The 7,563-nt window shown below is 58.4% G+C and overlaps 1 long non-coding RNA gene across 2 annotated transcripts in view; it reads right to left on the bottom strand.

Moving 5' to 3' along the window:
* Positions 1-352: 352 nt before the first annotated feature.
* The window catches only part of LOC148135658 (uncharacterized), an 830,866-nt gene continuing 823,655 nt past the window's right edge, over positions 353-7,563 (bottom strand). For both annotated transcript variants that reach the window (XR_015755167.1, XR_015755168.1), the window contains exon 5: positions 353-500. This is a non-coding gene — a long non-coding RNA (uncharacterized LOC148135658). The remainder of the gene's footprint in view (positions 501-7,563) is intronic.

The following is a 7,563-nucleotide window of genomic DNA, read 5'->3' as shown; positions in this document are numbered from 1 at the left end:
CCTGATACTGAGGCACATTCCCATTGTTTATCGGGAACAGTTTTATTTCCTGAGGGACTCCGTCCCCGTGTGTAATATCCATGCCGTCCTGCTTTATGCAGCCACTGACTGCTCTGTCTGGTTCACCGTCACTTTCACCTTTGATCGGTTTGTGGCCATTTGTTGCCAGAAGCTGAAAAGTAAATATTGCAGTGAGAAGACGGCGGCTGTGGTTCTGGGAGCAGTGACTGTGCTGAGCTGTTTAAAGAACATTTTCTGGTATTTTATGCTCACGGCTGAGTATTGGCTGGGGAACGAGCCCTGGTTTTGTGATGTAACAGTCGCTGTTGTATTCTCCATTGTCTGGGTCACAATCGAGTTCCTCCACCACATTCTAACCCCGTGTGTCCCATTTCTCCTGATTCTGCTGCTCAATGTTCTCACCGTCAGACACATTGTAGTGACCAGCAGAGCCCGCAGGAGACTCCGCACTCACACCAATGGGGACGCTCAGTCTGACACTGAAATGAGAAACCGAAAAAAATCCATCATTTTACTGTTTGTGATCTCGGCCAATTTCATCCTGTTATGGTCAACGTTAATGCTGTTTTCTATATGGGCCCGGATGTATGATTTTGGGTATGAGTCTGTGTATCTCGAATGGTTTGTGCAGGAATTGGGCTTCATGCTGCAGCTCCTCAGTTGCTGCACAAACACCGCGATTTATGCCGTGACCCAGACTAAGTTCAGGCAGCAGCTGAAGAATGTGCTGAAATATCCCTTCACCCAAATCCATCCATCCATCAAATTCCCTCATTAATCAATCCATCCGGGATTTTCTCATTTCAGTTCAGTGTTTCAGCGATGGAGCAGCCTGTCGCTATGGTAACAGACTGAGGGTAGCGCTGGGTTGTCCATCCTTATCCCACAGGGGGGTTAAAGGAAAACATTTCAATGTTTCTCACAACTCAGGGGCCAGTGAGAAAAGGCACTATCCCACTGACTGTATCCATCAGTTCCATTTGTAACCAATAAAAATGTTGATTAAAGCGTGCCGAGCAGCAGAGTGACCGATGTTGTTGTGTGTCTTTCTGTTGGAGAAGCTGAGCTGCAGAGAGACAGACTCAGCCCCAAGTCCTGGTCCTCAGGGAAGGGGAAGGCACCGCGCCCTGAGCTCAGGAGCTGGGTTCAACTCCCTCTGACTCCCCCACTCCAAACTGGACCCCCCATTTCCTCTCCCCCACTCTCTCCACCTGCCTCCACTCTTTCCTCTCCCCCCTCCCCTGCACTCTCTCTCTCTCCTGCCGTCTCTGCCTCCCTCCCGCGATTCCGTCTCTACACCAATTTCCCCCCTCCTCCCATCTCCTACATCTCTCTGTCATCTCACAACCAACCCTCCAACCACATGCAGCTACAGCACCAACCACTACCCCCTCCTCCCCAGTCTCTGGATCAGAGGGAGAGGGACGCGTCAGGGAGACAGACTGCGTCAGAGAGGGAGGGAGGGGCAGGAGGGAGATATATTTATTCAGAGAGAAACAGAGGACGTGGGGAGAAAGAGAGAACGAGGTAGGTGGATCGAGAGTGAGAGAGTGAAGGAGCAGAGAGAGAGAGAGGCAAGGGAGAGACAGAGAAATAGGGGAGGACTTAACGAGAGAGGGGTCAGAGAGAACGGGAGAGACAGGTTCAGATAGAACGGGAGAGAGGGGGGACAGAGGATAGAGAGGGAGGTGACAGAGAGAGGAGGGTATGAGAGGGGGACAAGAGAGAGGGGGCACGGAGAGCGTGTGGGGACAGAGAGAATTACTAGATTAGATTAGATTCCTTACAGTGTGGAAACAGGCCCTTCGGCCCAACAAGTCCACACTGACCCGCCGAAGCGCAACCCACCCATATCCCTACATTTACCCCTTACCTAACACTACGGGCAATTTAGCATGGCCAATACGCCTGACCTGCACATCTTTGGACTGTGGGAGCAAACCGGAGCACCCGGAGGAAACCCACGCAAAAACGGGGAGAACATGCAAACTCCACATAGTCAGTCGCTTGAGGCAGTAATTGAACCGAGGTCTCTAGCGCTGTGAGGCAGCAGTGCTAACTACTGTGTCACCGTGCCGCCGAATGGGGCAGAGAGAGGGAGGACAGAGAGAGACGGGAAAGAGAGAGAGAGTGACAGAGAGAGAGGGGGGACAGAGAGAGGGGGGGGGGACAGAGAGAGGGGTGGAGAGAGAGTGGCGGGACAGAGAGGGGGGACAGACAGGAACACAGAGCGGGGAGAGGGGGGAAAGACACAGTGGGGACAGAAAAAGGGGGGTATAGAGAGGGGGGCAGAGAGAGGTGTAAAGGGGGGACAGAGAGAGAGGGACTGAGAGGGGGAAAGGGGGTAACAGAGAGAGGGGATGGGAGACAGAGAGAGGGGGACAGAGAGAGAGAGGACAGAGAGAAGGGGGACAGAGAGAGGGGGACAGAGAGAGAGGGTACGTGGGACAGAGAGAGGGGGATAGAGAGAGAGAGAGAGAGGACAGAGAGAGGGGACAGACAGAGAGGGGACAGAGAGAGGGGGACAGAGAAAAGGGGGGCAGAGAGAGGGGTGACAGAGAGAGAGGGTACGTAGGACAGAGAGAGGGGGGTAGAGAGAGGGAGGGGACAGAGAGAGAAGGACAGAGAGGGGGACAGAGAGAGAGGGGACAGAGAGAGGGAGTCAGAGAGAGGGGGACAGAGATGGGGGCAGAGAGAGAGGGGCAGATAAAGAGGGGCAGATAGAGAGGGGCAGATAGAGAGGGAGGGGGACAGAGAGCGGAGGACAGAGAGAGGGGGACAGAGAGTGGGGGACAGAGAGAGGGGGACAGAAAGAGGGGGTAGAGAGAGCGGGGGAAAGAAAGAGGAGGAAAAACAGAGGGGGACAGAGGGGACGGACAGAGAGAGTGGGGACAGAGAGAAGATGGGACAGAGAGAGGGGCGGACAGAGAGGGGGGACAGAGAGGGGGAACAGAGAGGGGGGCGGTCAGAGAGGGAGGGGACAGAGAGAGAGGGGGGACAAGAGAGTGGCGGGAGAGAGGTAGGGGAGAGATGGGGAGAGAGGGGGGTAAAGAGAGGGGAGAGAGAGGTTGGACAGAGAGAGGGGGATAGTGAGTGGGGGGACAGAGAGAGGGGGACAGAGAGAGAGGGGTGGACAGAGAGATGGAGACAGAGGGAGAGGATGGTACGGGGGTGTGAAGACAGAGGGGTGAAAGGGAGAGAGGGGTACAGAGAGAGAGGGACAGAGAGAGGGGGACAGAGAGGGGGGAAAACGAGGGGGGCAGAGGTACGGGGGATTGAGAGAGGGGGGCAGTGAGAGAGGGACAGAGAGGGGGACACAGAGAGAGAGAGAGGACAGAGAGAGGGGAACAGAGAGAGGGGGACAGGGGGTCAGGCGGGACAGAGAGAGAGGGGACAGACAGAGGGGAACGGTGAGAGAGGGGGGACAGAGAGAGGGGAATGGTGAGAGAGGGGGCACAGAGAGAGGTGGCATACAGAGAGGAACGGTGAGAGGGAGGGGCAGAGAGAGGGAAATGGAGAGAGAGGGGGACAGAGAGAGGTGGGTACAGAGAGAGGGGAACAGAGAGGTGGGGGACAGAGAGAGGGGACAGAGAGAGGGGGATACAGAGAGGGGGGAACAGAGGGGGGCTGAGAGAGGGGGGCAGAGAGAGCGGGACAGAGAGAGCGGGACAGAGAGAGGGGGACAGCGAGGGGGGTGTCAGAGAGGGGGAGAAAGAGAGATGGGGTGACAGAGTGAGGGGAACAGGGGGAGCAGAGAGAGTGGTACAGAGGGGGCAGACTGAGAGCGGGGGGCAGAGAGAAGGAGGGGCAGAGAGAGAGGGGGACAGAGAAAGATGGGGATAGAGAGGGGCAGAGAGACGGGGGCAGAGAGAGAGGGGACAGAGAGAGGGGGGACTGAGAGAGGAGGGAACAGCGGGAGAGGGGGTCAGCGAGAGGGGGGCAGAGGGGGAAGAGAGAGAGGGTGACAGAGAGATAGGAGGACAGAGAGAGAGAGGGGACAGAGAGGAGGGCAGAGAGAGGGGACAAAGAGAGAGGGGGACAGAGGAAGAGGGGGGACAGTGAGGGCGGACAGAGAGAGAGGGAGGACAGAGAGAGGTGGAATAGAGAGAAAGGGACAGAGAGGAGGGACACAGAGGGTGGGACAGAGAGAGGGGGGACAGAGAGGGAGGCAGAGAGAGGGCGACAGAGAGAGGGGGGACAGAGGGGGGTACAGGGAGAAGGAGGGGCAGAGAGAGAGGGGACAGTGAGAGAGGGGAGACAGAGAGACGGGGGCGTAGTAGAGGGGGAACAGGGGGACAGAGATTGGCGGACAGAGAGGGGGGAATGAGAGAGGGGGACAGAGTGGGCGGACTGAGAGCGGGGTGACAGAAGGAGGGGCAGAGAGAGAGGGGGACCGAGAGAGGGGGACCGAGAGAGGCAGACAGAGAGCGGGAGAGACGGGTGTGGGGGCAAGAGAGAGTGGGGTTCACAGAGAGAGGACGTCAGAGGGGGCAGAGAGAGGTGTATACAGAAAGGTGGACAGAGAGAGAGGGAGGGACAGAGAGATTGGGACAGAGAGAGAGGGGGGCAGAGACTGGGGGACAGAGAGTGTGGGGACAGAGGGGGGGACAGAGAGAGGGCGCGGAGAGCGGGGGGCCAAGGGGAGGAGAGAAAGGGGACAGAGAGAGGAGGGAACAGAGGGAGAGGGGGTCAGTAGGGGCAGAGGGGGAAGAGAGAGGGGTGATAGAGAGTGGTGGTACAGAGAGAGGGGGTACAGAGAGAGGGGGACAGAGAGGGGGGATAGAGAGAGGGGGATAGAGAGAGGGGGGACAGAGAGGGGGGAACGGAGAGAGAGAAGGTCAGAGAGGGGGAGGACAGAGAGAGGGGAACGGAGAGAGGGGGGACAGAGAGGGGGTATAGAGAAGGGGGGACAGAGAGAGGGCAACGGAGAGAGGGGGCACAGATAGAGGGGAATGGACAGAGAGGGGAGACAGAGAGAGGGGATACACAGAGAGGGGTGGACAGAAAGAGGGGACAGAGAGAGGGTGGAAAGAAAGAAGGGGGGGCAGAGGGGGCGGACAGAGAGAGTGGGGACAGAGAGACGGAGGGACAGAGAAAGAAGGGGACAGAGAGAGGGGGACAGACAGAGGTTTGGACAGAGAGATGGGGACAGAGGGAGAGGAAGGGACAGAGTGAGAAGGTTACAGAGAGAGTGGGGACAGAGAGGAGGGTGACAGAGCAGGGGGTACAGAGAGGGGGGACAGCGAGAGAGGGGGACAGAGATAGGGGACAGAGAGAGAGTGGGGACAGAAAGAGGGGAGTGGACAGAGATATGTGGACAGAGTGGGAGGAAGGTACAGAGAGAGGGGTGGACAGAAAGAATGGGTACAGAGAGGAGGGTGACAGAGAGACTGGGGACAGACAGAGGGGAACAGAGCGGGGGGACAGAGAGAGAGGGCGACAGAGAAAGGGGGACAGAGAGAGGAGGGAACAGAGGGAGAGGGGGTCAGAGAGGGGGCAGAGGGGGAAGAGAGAGGGGTGACAGAGAGAGAGGGGGACAGAGAGAGATGAGAAAGTGAGAGAGTGGGGACAGAGAGGTGGGGACAGAGGGAGAGGAGGGTACAGAGAGAGGGGTGGACAGAAAGAGGGGGACAGAGAGAGGGTGGAAAGAAAGAGGGGGGAAGAGAGAGGGGGGACAGAGCGGGCGGACAGTGAGAGTGGAGACAGAGAGAGAGGGGGACTGAGAGAGGAGGGAACTGAGGGAAAGGGGGTCAGTGAGATGGGCAGAGGGGGAAGAGAGAGGGGTGACAGAGAGAGAGGAGGACAGAGAGAGGGGGACAGAGAGGGGGACAGAGAGAGAGGGGGACAGAGGAAGAGGGGGACAGAGAGAGGGGACAGAGAGAAGGGACAGAGGAAGAGAGGAGAGAGAGAGGTGGACAGAGAGAGAGGGAGGACAGAGAGAGGTGGTACACAGAGAGGGGGCATAGAGAGAGGGGGAACAGAGGGGGGTACAGGGGGAAGGAGGGACAGAGGGAGGGGGACAGAGAGAGTGGGGACAGTGAGAGAGAGGAGACAGAGAGACGGGGGCGTAGTAGAGGGCGGACAGGGGGAGGGAGAGGGGGCACAGAGAAGAGGAATGAGAGAGGGTAACAGATGGGGCGTACTGAGAGCGGGGGGACAGAGAGAAGGAGGGGCAGAGAGAGAGGGTGAACGAGAGAGGGCGACAGAGAGCAGGAGAGACTTTGGGGGGAGGCAGAGAGAGTGGGGGTCACACAGAGAGGGGCGGCAGAGGGGGCAGAGAGAGGTGTACAGAGAGAGGGGTCAGAGAGAGAGTGGGGACAGAGAGAGAGGTGGGGACAGAGAGAGGGGGGGTCAGAGAGAGAGGGGGGACAGAGAGAGAGAGGACAGAGAGAGAGGGGGACAGAGAGAGAGGGGGCAGAGAGAGGGGGGACAGAGCGGGGGGACAGAGAATGGGGTGACAGAGAAAGAAGGACAGAGAGAGGAGGGACAGAGGGAGAGGGGATCAGAGGGGGGGTTGCAGAGGGGTAAGAGAGAAGGGTGACAGAGAGAGAGGGGGACAGAGAGAGAGGGAGACAGAAAGAGAAGGGGACAGAGAGAGGGTGACAGAGCGAGAGTGGGGACAGAGAGAGGGGGTGCCAGAGAGAGGGGAGAAAGAGAGAGATGGGGGACAGAGAGACGGGGTGGATAGAGACGTGGGGACAGAGGGAGAGGAGGGTACAGAGAGAGGGGTGGACAGAAAGAGGGGGACAGAGTGAGGGTGGAAAGAAAGAGGGGGCAAGAGAGGTGGACAGAGCGGGCGGACAGAGAGAGTGGTGACAGAAAGATGGAGGGACAGAGAAAGAGAGGGACATAGAGAGGGGGACAGAGAGAAGGGGGACAGAGTGGGGGCGGTCAGAGAGAGAGGGGGTCAAAGAGAGAGGGGGGATAGAGAGAGAGGGGGACAGAGAGAGGGGGAGAGAGAGGGCGCGGTCAGAGAGAGGGGTCAGAGAGGGGTGGACAGAGAGAAGGGGACAAAAGAATTGGGAAGAGAGAGGATGGAGTGATAGGGGAGAGAGAGGGGGTAGAGAGATGGGGAAGAGAGATGGGGACAGAGAGAGGGAGACAGAGAGAGGGGTACAGAGAGAGGAGTGGACAGAAAGATGGGGACAGAGGGAGAGGGAGGGACAGAGTGAGCAGGTGACAGAGAGAGTGGGGACAGAGAGGAGGGTGAGAGAGCAGGGGGTACAGAGAGGGGGGGCAGAGAGAGAGGGGGACAGAGATAGGGGACAGAGAGAGAGTGGGGACAGAGAGAGGGGGTGGACAGAGAGGGGTGACAGAGAGAGAGGAGGACAGAGAGAGAGGGAACAGAGAGGAGGGTGACAGAGCAAGGGCTACAGAGAGGGGGGACAGAGAGAGAGTGGAGACAGAGATAGGGGGACAGAGAGAGAGGTGACAGGGAGAGAGGGAGACAGAGAGAGGGGGGACAGTGAGCGGGGGACAGAGGGGGGACAGAGAGAGGGGGGATAGAGAGGAGGGGGATAGAGAGGGGGGGACAGACTGAGG

Source organism: Chiloscyllium plagiosum, unplaced genomic scaffold (genome assembly GCF_037043375.1).
Source record: "Chiloscyllium plagiosum isolate Xiang-an unplaced genomic scaffold, Cpla_swu_hap1 HiC_scaffold_49, whole genome shotgun sequence".
Lineage (NCBI taxonomy): Eukaryota > Metazoa > Chordata > Chondrichthyes > Orectolobiformes > Hemiscylliidae > Chiloscyllium > Chiloscyllium plagiosum.
Note: the sequence above shows the minus strand (reverse complement) of the source record. Positions and strands in the feature narration are given on the sequence as shown.